The following is a 23,091-nucleotide window of genomic DNA, read 5'->3' as shown; positions in this document are numbered from 1 at the left end:
ACTTGACTATATATATATAGAACGACATTCCTTATTATATGGTAGACACCAGTGTAATTTGACCTTCTGCGACATAATTGATAATTGCATTTGTTCAACGTAATGAGAAGTTATTTTGAAGTTGGCAACTTTTTCTTTAATATGGCTTCGCCGACAACTCTAACTTTTTTATAGCACAATAACTTGGCTTCAGCAAAACAATTCAATGCGGCCTTTTTAAGACAGTTTTCTAAGTTAGATCGTCGAGCCGACTAATTACTATTACCATTATTATTATTATTATTATCGACCTATTTGCATACATAAAACGGAAAAAATGCAAAAAACAACAATGACAAAACAGCTTGACGCCTACTTAGTTTGAAACTTATCCGAAATAACTTTTCCAAATATTCTGTAAATTAATATTACTAACTAATGATGGACAAAAGTATCCGTTCTCTTTAACTGATAGAGATATTAACTTCCTTCACGTTGTTTGACGTAATAGTCACAAATAGTTTTATGAACTTCTCTATTCCACAACATTCCAGATCCAACATTGCTCTCTATTCATATGTTTTTTCAACCCAAAATATACAATGTTTGAATACTGAATAAGTATTGGCAGTTTTTTTTTCTAGCTAGATGGCTTTAATATCATATAACTTAGATGATATAAGTAGCGTCGCGTCGGCGCACGTGTTATCAGAAAGGGGTAGTCCAAAAAGTCCTGTTGTAGACGTTGTTGCTCTTGCTGGTACTACGGGGAAGAATTGTTAAAATCGTTGCGAAGGTTGAACAAGATCGATAGCTGAATAGGTATAGTATAGTTACGGGAACCATCTAGATAATGCTAGCAAAAAAAAAGAAGCTCGGAGCGCCATACATGTTATCGCCAAATAAATTATTCGATAATATCTCCATTTGCGAAATGTAACAAAATCAAATTATCTTTATAATCTGATCCGGAGCTACGAAACTGAATTACATGCTACAGTAGTGGGCAAATAAAAAATGTGCCCCACAATCTGTGGCAAAGCCCAGAGCGATGCCAGAGGAGGCGATGCAATGTATTTGATGAGACTGCGTTATGAGTCTCTGCTGGTTTAGGCTGGCTAGACGATTGATTCAAATTTCCACTGTCAACAACTATCAGGATAATAACGAGCCATTAGAAATCTAGAAAAAGCGTCACCTTCCGTTACGACAATGCGAGGTCACATACATTTCTAACAACCCGATAAAAATTGGGGGTAATCGAATATAAAATTTTAATGCATCCTCCATATATAATCTGGATCTTGCACCATCAGACTATCATCTGTATACGTTTAACTCTCTTAACCGTGTTAATTTAGGAGCGATACACTTGTTACAGTTTTTCCCCTAAAAACCACAGAAGTTCTATAGAGATTATAGTGTTATTAGAAAAATGGCGCCAAAAAAAACTTAACAATATAGAGAAATGCTTGTTTTAGTTTTCGATCAAAACTTTTCGACAAGCTAATATTGACAGACTGCTTTGTCAAGTACTGATTAACAACTGCCGAACCTGGTCAATGCGTGCGCATATCATACCGACTGTGTACTATTTACCTTAATCAGCTCTAGTTACTATTGGGACTGCTTAGCGATGAGGTTGCACTGGTAGGCAAACAGGTAGACAAATGAAAATAGTAGAACAGTCTCACAAATGAAGGGAAAAGCTTTTTCCATGTTCCAGTAAAAGGATCCCATTTGTGATACCTTTAATGAAGCTCTCTGATTTTGACAAGCATGAAATAGGGGCGTGACGAAGGTAACAGACTCGAAAGAAGGGCTACGCAAGGCTGTGAAGTCCAATCTCTAGCTTGATGAATTACTTACCAAAGGGGAGGCAGCGAATACGAAATCTGTATCCGTAATGGTCTGACCTGGCACTCTAATACGATTGTACTGGTACCTTCCGTGGTTGAACTTCTACGCAGCTTCTGTGCAGCAGAGACGAATTAAGTAGGCGCTGTTTTTTTTTAATGCTGAATTCTATAAAATACTACTACGACTATAAAAAAATAGTTATATTTAATATATATTTCAGTACTTATTATCGTATTATGTGTACTATGAAGCGGTCCACTATTTATATTCCTGAGATCACATCTTATCTTAAATGCATGTTTTTCTAAAATATAATACATGTAGTACATGTTATAAAAGGCACGTTTCCTTTAAAAAGAAACAATTTTCGATTGCGGTGAGTCTACGCAATCTTCTTCTTCTTCTTCTTCTTAAAAAGCGTCCCATTTGTACTCCACCAGAGTGTACTACATAAAATACAGCATAAAGAGCTGAACCACCTCGGCAGCATTTCATCGTTGCGTTCGTTTAGCCTTATCCGCAAAAACAATATTACACGATTTAATAATGTCTGCCTCTACATTCTTATCGTTGCCATCATTGGCCCAAAAGCGCATCGCTACCGTTAGAGATCAGAAGCAGCGCCTTTATTCAGAAGCGCCACTGTCTTCAGTCTTGAGCCGCATAATGCCTCCTGGGAAAACCAACCCAATCCCATCAGAATGGAAAATTAATCGAGCTTTGAGAATGTTATGCTATCGGTATCTTCTGTTATTTTGTGCTTTGCTACCAACTTGTGTATAGACCTATATCAATCTTTTTTCTACCTGTCCGATCGTCCGATCGCATCTGGTGGCCGATGCCAAAATTCAGAAATTTGAAGTCACAATAATATTTGCTATAATAGTGTGTAGTGCGCGAAAATGCCACCAGTTCTAAGTAAACATAAAATAGCAGTAAAAACATATATGATAATTACGAACGTTCAACTAACGTGTAACCGTCACGGGATATATAAGATCAAACGACAATATCGGTAACTATCAACAAAAGGACATTAGTACGTTCGATAACCTAAAACAGCATCCGGCCAGCGACGGCAACCACAGCAGCACCTTCGTCAAACGAAAGGGGGCAAACCTCGGAATCGCTTGATGACAACACTGGTGATCTGAACAACGACGACGAAGATAGCGGAACAGCGAATGACAACCAGCCAATAGTAGAGAAACCCTGACCGGTCGCAAGACGGACAATGAGAGGGCGAGCAATGTTTGAAAACGGGAGAAGGGATAGATCGCTGAGATGGCTGAGGCTGCAACGGACGTAGCAGAGGAAAATAATAGCAGCAGGAGATGGTAATGTAGTTAAGGTACTATGGTACTATAAGATAGTGCAACGTATGCAGTCTGGCGTTAGCAGACTAAGGAAAACGTTTTACGGCTGCTGAAAGCGGCGTTTACCAAGAGGTATACGGAGAATGTAGGAGGATGCCACAACATGTGGGGAAGGTAAACAGCCTTAGGTCTGAAGGAAACGGCAGATAGAGCTGGAAACAGCTGGCGAAGAGACTGGTCAGAGGCACTGAGAAAAAACAAAAACAGAAAAATATGCCGATAGTCGGTTTCACTGGCGAAGTGGAAATTGAATAGCGGGTACTACTACATGAGGAAATGGAAAAAACTGCTTCCGACAGCAGTTGACATTTCTTATTGGTGCTCCTGGACAAAATAGTAGCCGAAGAAAAGACGGCCATGACGGGATTCAGCTGCTGCAGCTACAACCCCAGCATAATGCAGTGCTGGACCTTCAGTGTTTCGGTATTACGTAAAACTGCAGTTTCATCACTACTGGCTTAACCCCGTCACCTATAAGCGGACAATAAAACCGCGAGTGGTAGAAGGAAACATTGGTTTTAGGACGATACCCTGGCAACTCGGGCAATAACATTATCAACACAATAGTCTTCACGGCAAGACAAAAATAACAGAAGGAAGCGTCAACGGTGACAGTTCTAGCAGTAACAACAATGACGATGACGTTTTCAATTTCAAAAACTCTACCTGTCGTTGGCAGTTGTTTGCTGGTATTGACGGGCGCGAATGTTGCTAACTCCAAAGATGATAGCTCGATTCGTAGTTCAATGACCCGCAATCTCATAACCTGTGTTACACTCAAAGCACAAGACGAGAGGCATACTGAAAGGATACGCGAACTTGGACAAAGTTTCTATGGCTTCGCGTGTAGGCACAGGACAATAAATAGGCAATCTGCCATTGCCGAGGAGAACATGGACATAGAAGAAAAAGAATACTTATGAGAGGACCTTTAAAAAATGTTTAGCCTTGCAAAAGGCCAAGCAACAGAATAAGATGCACGGAACAGTTTACCAAATATGGCACTAGTGCAAATAGGAACATAATTGATTCGCCTCAAGATGGGAAGGTTGTGCCAAGTAAGAAAAATGTGCTAACCTTAAATTTCTATGTAGGGCTATTTTAATAGTTTTCCAGCCGTTGTAGGCTCTTGCCTGGATAAATATTTTAGTTGTTTTCTCGTCGGATTTTAACTTTGTATACGAGAACTATAATTATATCCCTTTCGTTGTCTAACAGATTATTGTTTTTGTTCTAACTATTCTTAGGGTTTCTCTAATCAATCTACAGTTAGCGGTTGCCTCGCTTAAATGGTTATTTACCTAAGGATACTCTATTTTTTTTATTATACTACTTTTCTCTGACAGCAGCACATATGGATTTATGGATAACGCCGACGTTCAATGTCGGCTTAAGCTTAACCAAAATAGCTAACGAAACGTTTCTTCTCTTTATATTCGCCGCAAAACACCAGAAAGTCGACAGAATTGTATTCATCGATATTTAATGCAAGCCCAGCTCGAATCGGAACCCAATGTAATGGGCAATTAATTATAAAATGAACACGAAAAAAAGACCTTTATATTACGATACAAGAATTGCCACTCGGTAGGCTATTGCCTAACGAATAGGCTAACCTTGCAAAGTCTGCTAAGCGTCTATTAGTATGATTTTCTTTCGTATGTAATCTTTACCAGATTAATAAGCATCTGCCGCAAATGAGAACTTTATGCTCTTCTTAGCGAGGTTCTAAGAGTAAAGCTTTGATTAATTTTTCCATTTATAACGATTTTATGTAGAACCCATACAACTGAACAATGATATTTTTTTTGTAGCTCTTGAACATATTAGAACAAAAATTAATTCAAAAAATAAATAGACCAGGACTTGCGGTTTCTTCTGAAATATATTTATACAGATCTTCGAGGTGAAACATAGCTTTTCAAGAGGTTAATAAAAGTCTTTAACCAGTATTATATTAGATGTAGCGCTCTTGAGTATTTTCAGAGCCCCAGCTAAAGAGCAAAAACAATGGGACGGTATGTCTACGATCCTCGTATTACTTGAAGTCGTCATTGATTTATTGAGAATCAGGATGTGCTGTAAAATAACTATATTTGTCCCATCTAAATACATAAAAAAAAAAAATACAAAATATAAGCCTCTTTGGTAATAGCGTCGCAGCTAGGATGATCACTCGAAGTGCTCGATATCGTAAAGCTTTCCAAGGAGCTAGGACAAAGCTAACTAACAAAACAGAAGAAAAGCTTTTTCGGGCGGTATACTTTAAACGTTTCACATGTATAGTATGTTTTCCATCGACGGTCATGAGGCGTTGTTGTTGTTGTTGTTTTGAATTCTGCTATGTAATTCGGCAATACGCTGCCAGGTAATTAATTAAGCAAAAAGAAACTCAACGAGGGGCCCTTGCATGTCGTTGGTCGCACGACGAACCGCTTGCTGGTACGCCTTTAATCATCCATGTACATATGCAATCCAAGCATAAAATGCCGATTTTCAGATCCTATAACTGCCAAGTTACGTATTTATGTATCTCAATGCTAAGTTGTTAAAATTAACCATACGAAAACGTACAGTATACAAATTGTTGTTTCAATTACCGCACCTGAGCCTGCAACAAATAGGACACTTCGGATAAATGTTTGGGCATATAATTCAAGCTGTTTGCTAACGATTTTGTGCAAGTAATACTTGACAAATGATTACTGTCTAGATGGCTCTTAAATTTCTATTGTGTTAAGTAGTAATGGAACAGATGACGAACTCGATTTGTCCAAAAAATACGATTTTAGCTAATCTTGTCCCGTCCGAGCAATTTTACCGTATAAACATCCGCTGCGTCGGAGAGCGCAACATATCTCTATTTCTATTCAGTCAAAAATCTAACGAGCAACACGTTGATTAGAAAAAAAAAAAAAACTTTGTTAAAGGAGTAATGTTTTAATGGCGTCATAAAATAGCATCACTTAATAGCTATGTTAGCTAGTAATAGGAGCACTCAAACTGCGTACGCGATTTTTACATCTGCTTTAACTTCTATCGTATATCGCTCTATGACAGGCCTCGATGTTTTTGTATAGCATTTTGTTTATTATTTTTTTTAAGGACCTGTCAGGGTAGTAGATTAAATTCTGGCGTTTTTTGCTCACATTTTACTGGGAAGTCGATCGTAGATCACAGCCCATATTTCGAAGGTTAGTGGGAAAACACGCTACCATTGCATCATTACGGGAATAGCGTCCATTGTACTTGCGTATCAATTAATTTTATATTTATGGTTAGGACGCAATGGGCGGCCAATGATCCATGCTGGATCACATTGCCCCATTTAGCCGAATATATCTCTTATTAACAGTCGCTGTCTACGTGAATGTCCGTGTGCCTAATAGACGCCGTCATAGGAAGCCCCGAAGAGACCCGATTCGCACATCATATATAGTAGATGCTTCTTAAATTGTAATTTTGTCCCGGATGGACCAAGAAAGGGTTTACAACCGCATTCTATGGCATTATTTCATCAGACTGAAACGTATCTTATACGGAAATTGAAGTGTGCGTATTTTTACCTGCATCCAGTACATACGAAATTCTCTATACAAACTCTGCTTAGCAGCATAAGATTCGTGATAAAGTATTTCTACCTATTAGTGAACCTCAACGGGTTCTTGATTGGCCTACGGCACCCGTGTCCTCCCAATCTAGCACATGCGTAACTACTATACGATGTTAGCAGAAACAATGTTTAGATTATTATGTATTTGTGTATACTTTTTTGCTCCGTTCCGATGTAGCGATATATTTGTACATACGTACATAGCATACTGTCCATGACGGTGTTCCGCTTCGACAGGTACCCCTTACTTCATTGGTTTCTTCGTCTGAAGGGGGAGCGATGAAAAAACGAATTAATGGAGAAGGATCCTGGACGCATGCATGGAGTTCACGATTAAAGCGACCAAACAAATTTTATTTGCAAGGTGGCCCCCATGCGATCTTACGCAAACCGGTCACTCCGGATCTACGCGTCATTAACTACCAACTTTTCTTTCGTAGAAAAGCAGGACGTGAGAGGATCAGGCGGTCTGGCGGCTGGAGTGAGCGATTGTAAGAGAAAAAAAGAGGCCACAGAAAAGGTACAGGTTTGCCCGGAAGCAAATACTACCGCATAGACATTATGGACTGCGATAAACTTCGGCCTACGGGTTTCCATTGGTATGTGTGATACTCGCCGGAATATCAACCTTCTGACACAGTCACAGAACAGATGTAAGATTTAATGCCTTTGGGCTTGATTGAAGAGTTAGGATTTACTGCGATGATTTATCGTGTTATAATAGAAATCTTAATTACACTATAACAATATTATAGTAAATGATTTCACTTAAGTGAAGGGAGTAGGCAGTATAAAAAGTCTCGTCGATATTGCCAGCCGCTGGGTATTATACTAAACCTTCAGCCGAGCAAGGAAATAAGACCTTTACCCTTCCTCTAATCCTACAATTATGTATGTCATAACTCTCACTCTCAGATTTTGTTTCAACGATGAAAAGAACTGAAAGCGGACCATTTTGAAAGCTACCCCGTTCCTTTACTACACCTGTATTTGATCTATGTGTTTCTAAATACTAATGCGTAATCGCATCAAGAATGGTACCTTTCTAGAGCAGCGAGAAAAAAAGTAATTTTTAAGAACTAATTCGAAATGTAAGATAATCAGTGTACTCTTTATTTCTATGTACGTCAGAAGACGTCCTCAAACACGTATAAAAAAACATAGTGCTAATATCCAGACAGTAAAGTAACGCGCAAATAGTAAGGTGCCTAATAGTGTTTGTTTATTTGGTACTGGCTAGACGTTATGCCATCGTCTGGCCAGAATCGATACCATAATGACTATTGAAGCAGACGTCGTCGGCCGGCAGGAACGCGAACGGACTTTACAGTCGTTGGCTCCGCGTTTATGCAGCCATAGACGTGTATCTGTTATTTTATCTAATACACTACGTATACTAGCTAACGTAGCGCTGGTGAAAATGTGTCGTCTGTTGATATTCACCCTTCACATAGAAGCAGTTGCATCTGGACGACCAAGCACATGCCCTTTGAGCTGCTTAAGCTTCATAAAATAGAATGAGATCATAGGAATATTGCATTGCCATAAATAGACCTATTCCATATATGTCTGTCTCTAAATCAGGATACCCTCCGACACAACTGCTATTATAACTTAATTGAGAAGGAAAACAGCCATAGGATCAATTCGTCGTCGTCGTCGTCGTCGTCGTGTAAAATATCATTGCAGAATTGATCTATTCCAACTGAAGGTTCAAGTGATCAAGTTTTACTTCGCGTTTAGGCTTCTGTCTGTCTGTCTGTAGCTTAGAAACGAGGACGGAAGCAGTGCCTCAGCGTTCAGTTCTTCGCAAGGGAAACTGGGTAAAGCGAGATTTGTAACGTTATCGCAGTGGCTGTTCAAAAGGGCTTGTCGTGACTTAACAATCTCTCCCACCTGTAAGGCTCAATGATCAGAGCGAAAACATCGTTCCAAAATGAGTTTTGCTATGTTTTGATAGATGAGCACCTTCCGTTGGGCTCTCGCCATCTTGTATGTAAATATAGAAAATAAATTAATTATTAAACAAACAAAGAAAAATAGTGCTTGCCTAATCAAGGTACCAGATCTTAATATAAACAAATACGAATAAGTTCATCATTATCGAACTGAGTTCGGCACACTAGTTTGGTGTTTTATCTTCGACTAACATCTACGAGACTACTCAGTGGCATAATAGCGGCTCTTCGTAATAGGCGAGCGAACGATATATCCTGCTGTCTCTTACTTTTGACGGGCATATCATTTCTATTCGAAAGGCTGCTTTGTTCATAACTGTGAACGGCTGGATATATTGGTATCATGAAAAAATAAACTTTAGCAACGAAATAAAGGGAATTATTGTAATTTTCCTATTTTCGTTTTGCAAGAAATTGCGACTTCGGAGATCGAGTTCCGTACGTCATGTCTCCTGAAAAAAAAATCGTCGAAGCTGGGTTGCCCGTATCCATATTACTGAAAGCTGATTTAATACATTTTAAGGGATAGCTTCGTTATATCTTGTAGCTTTCACTGGAGAAATTGACTAAAGTAAGTGAATAGAACAAACGTAAAATCGTACGGATCTATAAAAAAAAAACCGCTTTTGCCTCTTGCACTGTTTTATCCCGTCGAATGCGTATATAGACGACAAGAAACTTCTGTAACAACGTAAACAATTTTATCAGCCAAGGGTCCTAATCGTTTCGCTACTGTTTAGCTGTCCTACGAATGGCTTCCTAACGGCTTTCAATAGCTACATGCTTTTCCACACGGTTTCATCTACTCGAGTAATTTTTATATTAGCTATTTGTAGGCTACATGAAGCGATTGGGCCTAATACTTTTTGCAGTATTACGCTTATGAAAAAATGGTTGATATTTGGAACGTTTATTTCCTTTCGGTGTTTAATCCAGCGAAGCAAATCGTTCGGGATTAAGAGCTCTCTGAATCTAGCTTGCAAATTTAGGGAGCGATGCTTTTATCTTCAAAAAAGCAACGTTTGGATTGGAGAAATTTGGATAAACTAGAATGTCTTAAAATATCTTGCACTGCAGAACGCGTTCAAATATCAATCGTTATACATTTTAAATTAAAAATAAGCGTTTTTTAAAAAGACCACCTTTAATTGGCTCTGATACCCTGCAATCGGATACTTCTCAATCGTTTTTTAAACGGAACGTTCGGCAAAATTCACGCCGGCCTACCGACGAATCGAACGAAGAGAAACAAGCAAATAAGGAATTCTATAAAACGCGAGTGTACCGCGGTCTGGTCATAATAGACAGTCCTTTTTCTAACGAGAAGTGGTCACGAAGTAACCTGTACAATCGGTGAAACGCTTCTATATATTCGGTACAAGTTACTTCGGTCATACTACTGACCGCAATAACAACGAGCCGATAGAGCCCGTACGGGAGATTTGCAGGCCATGTAATAAAAACTATGGTATAAAACTAATTCGTCAAACGTCATTTTTCTAAATAGCCAATTGGACGTGTCGGTTTAATAATAAAAGCGTCTCTATGTATTGCAAATTGTTTAGGTGCGAGTTTCTGTCTTTGTAATACGTCAACGGGACAATTACGTTTGCCAACGGGACAAAAAAACATTCATCGATTCAACGTTCCGCACACTTAATCTTTCTCCGCGAGGCGGAAGCATGCTCGTCATGAACCTCCCTGTTTTTGTCTCTGGAACAAAAATAGCTGTGACTGATGTAACTTCATTCGTATCCATAAAGTTTAGCCTCCGGCATTTACATCGATGTCCTATGTATCTTCGGCAATAAAACACGCATTTGTGCTAAATTAGTCGATTTATGCCTACGGGGATGTGGTTATTCTTGCAATACTGATTCATTTACGAAAAATTTTTCCAATAATAACACGTTAACAATTACGAAGGTCAATATCAAACCAACCCTCATAGGATGGCCGAAAAAATAGTATTCAGTCCTGGCTTTAGATAAGGCTTGAGCACAATGCGATTCACCCAAACGTATGCGTTTCATAATGTTCCTTTCAGTGACGATTATAAATGTTGCACTTTCGTTGTTTGTCTACCTACCTACCTACCTACCTACCTACCTAGGTATTTAGATTAGATTTAAGGAGACTCTGTGTTCTGGGAGGCCCTAAAAAAACCACCGTTCACCTTGAATCACAGTGTTAACATAACGGCGTCAATGATACAAAGTACTTTGTTAAACGTTAACAGGTGCCTTCAATGGTAATCGATCAACGAACCACGGCAACTATATACATTTTATATATATATATATATATATATGCATTTCAGATTCAAATTGGAAGTCGGATAGCTATGCAGTGTTAAGTTTTGCCGAAAATTTGATGTGAATATAAATGACGCAGGCTCATTACACGCTTAATCCGTGCTCCCTCACTGAACCATGTTCTAGGATGTTTGTATCTACCATAGGAACACAGCTGAATATCAAATTTGCACCGGAAGTGATAGCCTAGCAGATATAAGTCGGATTGAAGTCGAGATTCAGATACCGGCGAATTTTTCAGAATTAGATCACTCATAGGGAAGAAACAAGCTAGGTGATCAGTTTGACGAAAATATTCCCCCGCAAGCGAGTACTCAAAGTTGACTCTTTTGAGGTCAAAATAATAGAATTAAGCGTCTTTTTCATTTTTTCGATATAATTCCACTACTTCATTGAGGGGTTAATTTATTCCTAAATTGCTATTATCCGTCACGTTTAGGGGCAAAAGTTGCATTTGACCAGATATTGCAGAAGTTCCTGTTAGAGGGTGGTGCTGTTCTGCACAAAGCCTTTTTTCGTTACCTAGCCCAGGAATCAACCGGTTCCTAGGCTACAACATGCTAAGCCTGAAGCGAGCTCTTTCGGAGTAATGCAGTTTTGTGGAAGCAGCGCGAATACATCCGGATCTTGAGCTCTGATTTCCGCAAACGTTGCAAGCGCACAGAAGCGAACTTCTTTTCCCTCTGATGAATGTTCTACTATGCACAGATGAAAAATGATGCAAGTTGTAAGTTTCAGGTTCACCAATTTGTTACTGTTTCAAGTTAGTCTTTGCCTACGAGGAAAAAATGCGCCTTACGGAAATCATTTTATTTGAACACCACAAAAGTCATCCAGAAAAAAGCGACACAACCTATTTCAGACGTTTTGAGTGCATAACAATTAACAACGATTTGGGACAACTGTCGTAAACAGAGAGGGATGACGCTACGTCGATGACGTCGCATACATTAGAGGGCAAATATCTCAGGCTCTTCCTCTCTATGGAACTTGCATTCTTGGACTAGACATGTTTTCAGAAAACGTTTCAGATGAAACGCACGCCAAGACAATAGAACTAAATGATGGATTCAAAAAGAACGAACGCAGCATGCAGCTTGTTCAATCTGGCGGTCGAGACATAAACTAACTAAAACGCCTTTGGTAGCTTTTCTAGAAAAAGCTCATATTTGTTCTCATTCTATGTTCTGTACCATTCACCGCATCGTATTCCATCCTCGGTTTCCACATCGACTGCTTTCTGCACTAAGCGTATAATAATGGCATATACGAACTTCCTTATTGCTTCGGTCGGACGTTGAAATCGCGTACGATTTCAAGATTCATGTATAAAAACTCAATCAGATACCAAATATATACTTCAAATAATGATGTATATATATATATATATATATATATATATATATATATATATATATATATACATGATTCCAGCTAAAACACAAATGTTTTCTACTTAAAAGATGTATTTGGTCGACGTTGAGTCCCAAAGTAATTGCGATTCCTACCAGAAAACGTTAGCCACATCGTGGAAGAATCCCAAGCGTTTCTCTTCCTTTTTCTAAAACAGACTTACGGTTTAAAGTGCATTTGATGGCATATTTGAAGGTAAAGATGTCAATCAGTGATCCGAGATCGGGAACCAGAAATAGTCGCGTCCATAATTTGCTAGTCAGAGAAATAAAAGAGCCTATTGCAATTATTGACATCCAGAACGTAGATTATAAACCCGATACTTAATCGCCATGGATAGGTTTAACCCGACGAGTTCAACAGAAGCGGGGCATCTGTCGCGACTAAGGTCTGCTGGGAAGCTTAGACGCGCATCAACTTCGAAAAACTGACGTGCATGTCTTTCAAAAGTAAGAATGCCGGCGAAGACGCATGCTGCGATCGGCCCACGAGTACACACCAACGTTAGGGAGTTGGAGGTTTATGGGTCACAGTAGGATCCTTAGAAAGAACATATTGTTCGCTACCAGGGAAATTGATAATTTGAGTTAACTGTGAAGCCAAATAGCCAGCCTATATCATATGTAGTGTTATAATCCGTAACTGCTCAAAATGGTGTGAATGTCTGATCAGCCGGGTGGGTGCAAATAATTGCAAATTATATATATATATATATATGTCAAAATTACGAATGTTCATCAAAGATTTGTACTGAATTCTGGCTCGCGTTGTGTTCTCTTTGGGGGAGGGGCGGGGGGCGGGGGGCGAGGGGCCAGAGAGGGGTGTCAATATCTAGAAAAAGTGAGCCAATAAGAAGAACTGCGCTAGGAACAAAGGATCGACGTCTATAAAAGGGTCCGTTTAACAAAGCGAAATGACTTTCTCACTAATGTGCTTATCTTGGGTCTACCCTCTGTCTGCCCTAGGCTAGAGGTATGCAGGTTTCACCTGAGACAGTAGACGTCGACGCCACCAAAGAAAGCCCCAACTTCTGCTAAGAACATGATGGATGATGTCTAGGCGACGGCTGGCAAATAATTCTGTGGCTTCCGCAGCTGTTCCCGCCCTGATTCAAAAGGCGAAAAGTAATGATAATATCGTCAGCTAGGCAATCTTTGTTCAAGTTTGACTGCTTCACCTGCTTCTGTTTTGCGCTTGTGGCGAGAACGGCGACGTTCAGATTATGCACGCAGACTCGAACCGCATGTATCGGTAGGTATTGAAAAAAGTCTAGGGACATACACTGATTTATGTAGACAGTGCTTGATGTATTTTATGCTAGTGAAACAATTAGTGGATAACTAAAGTAAAAGAGTTAAGTAGTGTTCCATATGAGTTAGGCTATTTTAGTTCGTCATCAATAAATAGAGCGATTATACGATATCATAGACATGCTACAATGACGACTGATCGAAATGAAAAGCCATGAAAACGCTGATGTTATTACGTACTTCTTTCGATTAAAGCGGAAAATGTTTATGGCATCAGAATTTTACTCATGGTTCTTAATTAGATAAAATGGTATTCTTTCCAATGAAAGCAGCTAGACGATCGCAGGAACCGGAAAGTTTTTGCTTTACCAGAAGAAAAACATTCAGAACGTCGACGTTTTGACATGATGACAGCATAAATTCTGTCTATCGAAACAAATCACCATAAAGCTCAAATTTGTACGATTTTCAAATTTCGAAAGAGACGAAACTTTTTACGTTTTTGGCTATAAGCAGTTATCATAGTTTATCTCAGTTAATTTTTTCGCCAAATGAATGGTAGTGATAGATGCATATTGACGAGTTCAGTTGAACATCGTCTATTTCTATTACATGATAACACAGCTAAGTTATATTTTCTATGTAAATGTGTATGTAGCTTTTGTTTTCTGTTCATGTTTACGAATAACTTGTTTTCTAACGCTCTATTGTCGATGAAAATATCCGTTACGTGACGAATGGTCTAGTTAAGAATTAGGAGAAACTTATTGTAGAATATAAGTCAGATTACTTAAACGTATTAAACAATAGCCTCCTAAAGTCGATCTTAGCGATAATAATAACAATAAATAGTATATCTGATTTGAAACGTTAACCCATTACTGTTCAAAACAGGCCATGCAGCAGACTTTACCTTATGGGAAGTGCACTTTATTAAATAATGAAGAGAGGTGCTGTGTGTTAACAAGGTTTTAGTGTAAGTGATGAACCCTTGTGCATCACTAAGGGTTCGTTAGCCTCTAACCAGCCTGTATTTTTAGCCTGTATATTTAACTTTATAGCCTGTATTTTTAACTTAGCCTGTATTTCGCATTTGTTCGTATATTCCCGTTGGAAGTATTGCAAAAGATTTATTTACGCACGATACATTGTCCATTAGTTCATTAAAAAAACTTCTCACGTCTCTTAAGTACATATAGCATTAAGGCATAATTACTCTGTCAGAGAAAAATGTATGATTCCAAGACAGCCTTGTAATAAATGATTTAAGAAATCGGGCGAGAACGAGTTTGGTATTACCTTCACCTGGATTACTGTTTCCTTCCTTATCAACGTGCCCCGCAATGCTTTTAAACGCTATTTTCATCTATAGCTCTAATAGGCGCTACTTTTTACAAAGAAAAGAACAATCTAGTCTTAATTTTACCGTTACTTAAGTTTACTGTTGAAGTAAAAGGGTCAATCAACACACAATATATAAGACATATGCTTAAAATAGAAACAACCGTTCTAACTGTTGGCGTAAATCGAAGGTTCGGGACATGAAAGGTACTGGAATGTTGTGCAGCCCTACAAAAGGCTAAGTGAAATAAGATGACTTTTAGGGAAGTCTACTTTAAAAATGTGTAGATCTTTCTGCAAATACATATTCCAATGGTAGCGTACATTTTACCACGTATCCAATTTTTTAACAGAAATTTAACGCTTTCTGAAATAAATTTCACTCATTCTACCCGTTCCTGTTGTGAAATACACGTCACTACCTAAATATCTTTTTAGAAAACATAGAACGAGAAAAACGCGCCGAAACACAATTTCGAAAATGTCCATTGCTGCGCCTTTTTTCGAGTTTTTTGTACCTCTATATAATAAGGGGGGAGGGGGGTGTTCTAGGCAAGTTCGTAATAATCGTATAGCATTCCGATGCTGTAGCAACTATTTACTACCGTTTTGCCTTTTTTCTACGAGTATGTGTTGCATAGGATCTTTAGATACATAAGTTCCCGTAATACGTTTTATGCTTCCGGAGGTGCATTGTTCTCCTCCACGAACTACTGCCAGCGTACACATAGCAGAGTACTTAAACAATTACGCCTGCTTAAGATACTGACACTAATGGCAGAAAATTACCTTATAATAATAATTCCTTTACGTGTATCATAAACTTTCCTGTGAAAGCTTTAACAAACAATGCATCGGTCGTACAGTGCGTCCATGTTATTATTAAGTTACTAAAAAAAATAATACAGAAAGATGGTAAAAGTATTGTATATTCCTATCTCCCTGTTATCGATGCCGACGACGGCCTCACCTCCGAATGTGATCAGCGTTCCGACTCTGTGGAATTCCTATCGCCATCTTCTACTGCCTGATTGAATTGCATTGCACCATAATGCGATGGTATTAAGTACTAGATTATGTTCCTTTTATCCTACTAGATGAGATCCACTTTTTTTCTTTATCTCCGGTAATCTTTCGCTCTTGCTAGAGCCAGCCCGATCCGATGCAGCCACCTTAGCAGGTATATTTGAATCCCAAGTTATCTTTTCCCCTTAGCGTTTCCTTAGTCCACGAATGAAAACGGAAGATATGTCACAATGTCGTCCTGCTGACGCTGACGCCGGCAACGGTGACGACGATACAAAGTAGCATAATGCAGTACGGCAAGCATCCAGCTTGGTTGTTCTCGTCAAAACTTAAAGCCAGATCTTTTTTGGGTTCTATCCGCGCCTACTGCTCCGTTCATGCAGAAAGAAAATATACCATACAAAGCTGTATTATAGGACGTATAAGAAAAAAATAAATTTTCCCTTCTTTTTGTCCTGTCTAACTGAAGGCAGCAATAGTTTGGCGAGGCGTGAGATGACAAAAAGAGTGTCAAAGCCTAAAAGCGATATGAGAGCCGAAGGAGCGGCGGCTACAATCGGAGGCGATAAATTCTCACCTCCTGAATCTGAACAGATACGATACGAATACGAACAGATAAAACAGAGCGAGATATGAAAGGTTGTCCGATAGTCGCTCGCCAGATGAAATTTGTGTGCGTGTTATATGTGAGGATGTTTTCATCAAAGCTTCTTGGCTTGAGCCTGCAGACCTATCAAACTCAAAGCTTGATTCTGACAGAACTTTGCTTTTGCTCGAACAGGGCAAGACTGATAAAAAAAAAACTTTTGAAGTATTAAGACTAGTAATCAAACCGGTCGGACGGCATAGCTCGGATGGCTGAGCTTTGTGCTGAAATGGTCACATGTGGCTTACCTCACTTTAATCAGTCCGTCACCTGGGTAGGCCGTTAATACAAAGTATGGGCTGTATCCGATAATAACACTATTTTTTCGTCTGCTAGAGCATAAGTACCTCCAAATCTATAGGCGTAGGATGCGTTGATACCGTGTATCGTGGCAAGACTCACCTTGTGTATGTATACTACGCAAGGGTAATAGTATTCATTAGTTCATGTATTTAACTACCTCTTCAAGATTCATATAAATAAATACTACATCAGCGAACAAGTGCGTTGTGTAAAACTACAGAAGAACACAACGTCCCTTGGAAGGTTCATACCCGCGGCGGCGACAAAACAGGAGGAATCCAGAAACGCAAGGTCCACCTATCATAGAACCGCTAATAATATAAAAATAAAATATTCTATAGGACTAGGTCATTTTTTTAGGCAAATTGTTTACTTCTATACTCTAAAAGACGCCCTTTGAGGACAGTTGAAAAATCGCTAACCATCATGCTACCCGTGTATTGTACCAAAGAGGCATTAAAAGGCCTTTTTTCTTTCGTCCATCTTCACTTCTGCACGTCGAGCCTGTCCGTAAACAGTATCCGCCCTCCCCACTCGTGGAAACAAAATTGTTCCGTTGAGTGTAGTCCTGTCATAAGAGATATTTTTGAATACACCAGTTTGCTATGTTACGATTGACTAATGGACATAGCTCGAACACCGGAACGGTGTCTGCGCCGAGAACTATGAACAGCGAAGAAATATTGCCCCATTATTCATGTGAGCTCCTCAGCTAGCGAACAATAGAAAATATCGCAAAAAAAGTAGATGATTTGCTCTGCCTAAGTACGCTTACTTCCATCGCGACGGGTCGACAAAGCTTCAACAGCGAAGCGGCTGGTGATCATCTCAGGGGGGAATCTAATGAGCAATTATTCTGTGGCTTTTTCTCGATCCATCGACCTTGATTATAACAGCCGCGTCTTAGGAACCGTGTTAGTTTCTAATGCTTACTTGGCTTGAATTAGGGTATTCGGTGGCTAGGAATCACCTTACGGAGTTACAGTTAATGGAAGACAACATAATCCCGTTAGCATTGCCATCGTCTTCTTTGACAGAAAACAGCAGGCTGAAAATTTTAGAGTGAAATTACAGTAACGCGCGCTTTTTTTTAGGGATTACGCTTGAACTGTTTGCACACGATCACTGTTGTAACTTATTATAACGTGAAGAGTTATATTCGCAAGGGACGTCGTCAGGATCTTGGCTTTTGCAAGTAACTGCGTTCCATCTATCAATATATATATATATATATATATATATATATATATATGGAATAGACCAAGCGAGGAAAGCGGAGTGAGACAAAATAAATGTGTCGCAGAAATACAGTCCTTTAAAGACTGAATAGGATTTTGTTCCGTGCAGCGGCAATACGTTTGCTTACGAATCTCAGAGACACTCAAGAATCCAGCCATTTAAAGTGCTCGATGCCATCTACAGGGCTCGAGATATTTGCTTCATTGCTTCGTTTCAAACGCTTGCGTTTTCCTCGTTTTTTTCCGCGGATTCTACAAAACTCGTGAGGCTACAGCTACAGCAGATCTGCTGGCTGTAATGATTTCTTTAATGCATTAAATCTTAGTTCAATACGCATTTGATTAAAAAAGAAAAAGTAATAATCTTGTCATCGGCTTCTTTTGTTTGTCCAAATTAACATTGTAGGTCAACTATCATATTGTCTATCGAGATGTTTTTTTCCTAGGGAATGTGCTGTCGTTATTGAGCTTCCGCTGACTTTTTGCTTCGATCGGTAATCATTATTGGAGAAATTTCCTAAACGTTTGCCTGAGCTGTATACGTTAAATTTGCCAGCATAAATATAAAACGGACGCTGGTGTTTCTCCAGGAGTGTCAGCATCGATGACTTGCTGCGTCTTACACTAGCCACGTCGTCCATGTACGTCACATAGATCTCTACTCGATGAAATTGTTTCTCACAAAACAACCTTCAGCTTACCATTACGTCAACGCGATCATTCTATACAATAGCAGCTTCCGAAACTAGCAGCTGCTTAAGATATCATCAATCTGGTTCATGGATTATTTTACACCAAACTCTCATTGATTTTAGTTACAGATCAGAATCGAAGTAACCACTGCCTCCCTCTTTCTTATATCCTTTTCATTATGTTGATAATATAATAACAATGCTAGTAATGATAGTACTTAGCGTTTATGTAACGCTCGACTTGAGTCCGAGACCGGTTTTCGTTGTGTTCTTGCGTTTCCAAAAAGTGATCGAGTCGGCTTTTGCAATTACCAGGCGGCGGTGCTACTTTTTAGAAACAAGTCGGTGAGTAACATCGACACCTGGTCCAGGTCATTTTACTTCGTGGTTGGATACGGGGGTAGGAAGACAAAAAGTGTTCTCTTATGACGACGAAGGTAGCTGCAACGCTAGTACCAGTGTCGACAGCTAATGAACAGCTTTTTTTCTTATGCGAGAGATAAAATGATGTTGTACGGATGACGATGAGAATGAAGATTGGTTTCAAACGGCTGCAGGCAGGAGGAAGTTTCTTGAAAGCGTCGCAATCATTCCTCGGAAGACCACACAATACGAGACTACCGGCGCGATTGACTGTGTTCTTCTTTTCCCTTCTTGAAAAAAGCTCGTGCTTCGTCCGATGATAGCCGACAATATGGCTAGTATAGAGGCTGTGATAGCCCGATTTCAGTTTTCGGCCTTTCCCAGTCAACAGCTATGTTATCTACGCAATAGGTAGCAACGGCCGACGTCACATTGTACACCGGACGAAATTTATCCAGACACTTTACTGCAAACTTGTGTGAGAGTTCATGTTTTTCATTCAACACACGCAAATATACGCAGACAAGGTAGTGAATCCAAACTGATAAATCCATTGTTTGTTTAGTAAAGCAAGACGACGAATGATGAAACCCAAATTCGAATCTTCGAGATTCGGGACTTAGTAGGGTAGCATTTTGAAATGTATCGACACATAAACACTGTGCTCCTACCAGCACCTCTCTTGATATCTAGTGAATTTGTTTTAGATACCGTGAGATTTAGGTACCGATAGCACTATTTCAGCGTGCACTTGCAGTTAGGCGAAAGACTAATGAGCAATGCAAGTAGAACGTTACAAAGACCTTGAGGTGGGTTACCTACGCCAACCGCTTTTTCCGCAAACAATATGCCAGTCATTTAAAACAATAGCATCATTAAATGGGAATTTCCGTTGCCAGCATTAGGCAAATTAGTTTACACTACTGAATCAAGAAGAATATACTTATCGACCAGCAGAGATGCTGGTGTGATCATTGCCCCAGCAAAAATATTTTCTTTTGCTTAGTCTGGCCCCTGGATGGATAGCTAAAATTCAGGTTGCTGATTTTACAACTTGAAGATAGGGGGCTTGTGTAAAATAGCATCAGTGGATACATCAGCAGGATCAAGAAAACTTGGCGATTCAGTATTGGCCCAACATTTCTGTTACGGAAAACGCTAAATTATCCTCGCTAATTGAATCGCCTAGAAACTTAAAAACATGTAGACATAAAGTTTCAGAAAAGCGGCGACGGGGCAGGGGACAAGGCACAGAAGACAGAAATGGGAGGACAGGGTGGCAACTATCGTAAATGCTGCACTTCCCAATGTCCAGTAAGGCCTGCCAATCTTCTACACCAACCCTTTTGCACGGAACATTTCATTCAATGATGCTGTTGTTGATGCTGCTACCGGGCTCGTTGATGGTCTCGCATTCTCCAGCCAATACATAATATGTGACTAAGATCTCCGTCCAAGGACTAAATTGCGCTTCAAGTCTCGTCTCCTTCTTCACGCCAGAGCCCCGGTGTCTCAGCGGCTTGTAGTTAACAAATACAAGTTATGTCGACATCGCAAACCCTGTATCCAATCAACAAAGCCAAGCGTAAAGTGAAGTACCGGAAAAGGGATAACAATCACATCAACGCAGGAATAAATTGTGTTTACAAGTTCACTAACGACAGACTGGTTTAATTTTTAACTATTTCCTGTACTAGGTCTCATTTTTTTACGGATTCGAGATGTGCAGACAGCCAAACTTTTGCACGATTTCAGCAAACTACTGCTGCCGACGTAGTCGACTTGTGTGAACTACGTGCAAAGAACTTTAACCATCATTCTAAAATGATGGTTTATTCTCATATATGTACCTCTGGCAGCTTCGTTAAAGACGGATTGCCGTTCTTTTCGACTTCAGCTTGCCAACGAAATCGCTAGTTATAACGGCCTTGTATTTAGTCCTATTTATTACTTGCATAGCAAACATAGTGCTCTGAACAGAACGATAAATACATATAGAAAAATTCAGGGTATGGCAAAATGGACTTTATGTTGGTTGTTGGGGCAGTTTACACCCCAACTTCGCTTTTGTCGAAGGTGATTTTAATTCGATAAACGTAAATGATTAGTATTTCACTGAGAAATAATACATCATGGACGTGAAGTCGAGTATCAAGGTCTATTGACACTTTATTAAGAGAATGCACATGTAGATAAGATTACTGGTAATCAATGATAATGATAAATAAAATGAATTGGTAATAAAGCTAATAAAAAAAAAGCATAAATTTATTAGCTAAAAATTACATAGAGGATGTTAAGTAAATTTTACTTGGAGAGCAAAAATCAGCTTCTAAATAACGAATTCATAGAAAATTGCCGTGCATCGGCATAATACTTGCTATTGCCAGTCAGTTACGATAGTAACGCTAGATTAATTCAGCGCACGTCTAGTAAAGGCGATGGGCTATATGTGATATGTGACCATTTGTTTTCGTCAAAATTGTCTTTGCTTTTCTTCTTCATGCTTTTGTCGTCTCTGACCAACACGATAAAGCAAGTTGTTGCTATTGCAGCTGTTACTAGCATTGACTTATTGGTCGATGTAGGGATACACTGTGAAGGTTTGGGTTCTTTTTTAATTAGTATAAATATTTCAAACCGCTTGAGGTCCGATACAGCAGACCGGAAGTTCTGGGACGGATTTACATTCCGACTATGCGTGCATAGGAAACATTCTCCTTCCATTATCCGTTACCAGCATCATACATGCGGCAGACTGTTGCTATTCTGTCGCTGCCATATGTTCTAATTCACGTCTCAACACCGTTGTTAGCTTCCCGTTCATTCAGTACCTCATCCATTTAACAATGGCGGGTATCGAGGCTCTCACTGCATACTACAATTGCCAGTTAATGTAATTAAGCTAGAGTCATGACTCAGCGGGCAGGACAGATCTTCATCGGCTATCCAATAGCACAGGATTGTCCAACGATTGGTCGTTGTCTTCAAAAGTACGCGATACAGAGACTCATAAGGGGTTGAGCCTTGAGGAAGCGAACTGCTAAAGTCAGTGGGGATCATGTACACGGCCTAGCAGCGTAGTGAATCAACTTACTTACTTATTTTGTTGAAGAATTAAGACGAGCCGAACAATGGTGAGCTCGATTAGAAATGACTATATTTACAAAAAAAGTTCAGCACTTGAACACCGGTCACTTGAACAAGGACGAGTATCTCTTGCCTCACCTCTTCGAGGTCGATTCGAGTCATATCTGAGATTTCGAACTCGGTATAAATGATCTAATATATTTCGGTAAAGGTTTACCAACAGCAGGGAATCGGGTCTAACTGGAAGCGTATTAGACGCTTGCATCTTACTGAATGGACAAGGCAAAAGATCTTATGAGGCAAAGCAGCCTATTAAATAGTCTCACCTAAAAAGGAACAAATCCCGCTAAATTAGCTAAAACTAGGCGAATATGTTGACATGTTTGGAAATTAAAAACAAGTACTAATGACAATGTTTGTTAATCGAAATTCAGAATTTAACAATTCACTAAATACGCATGTATGCGTCAACACGATGTCTACAATACAGCCATGCGAACAACAGTACTTCAACCAGAGTACGCACACTTTTGGCCTTTTACTTATATATAAAATTAAACAATAAGCCAGCATATAGCCGGAGTAATTTACCCGGCGATTAGGTAATCTATCCGAGCACCTTATAAAA

General features: G+C 39.4%; 1 long non-coding RNA gene across 4 annotated transcripts in view; it reads right to left on the bottom strand.

The window, feature by feature from the left end:
• The window catches only part of LOC147757482 (uncharacterized), a 70,558-nt gene that overhangs the window by 20,470 nt on the left and 26,997 nt on the right, over window positions 1-23,091 (bottom strand). The window contains exon 3 of one of the 4 annotated variants that reach the window (XR_015321122.1): window positions 1,849-1,952. The exons of 2 other annotated variants lie outside the window; for them this stretch is intronic. This is a non-coding gene — a long non-coding RNA (uncharacterized LOC147757482). Of the gene's footprint in view, window positions 1-1,848; window positions 1,953-7,944; window positions 8,725-23,091 lie in introns of those variants that run through there. One more of the 4 variants, XR_015321127.1, reaches the window with a different exon arrangement.

The sequence above is a fragment of the Varroa destructor genome, unplaced genomic scaffold (assembly GCF_002443255.2).
Source record: "Varroa destructor unplaced genomic scaffold, Vdes_3.0 BEIS01000002.1, whole genome shotgun sequence".
NCBI classification, from domain to species: Eukaryota; Metazoa; Arthropoda; class Arachnida; order Mesostigmata; family Varroidae; genus Varroa; species Varroa destructor.
This window is presented reverse-complemented; position numbering and strand designations above follow the sequence as displayed.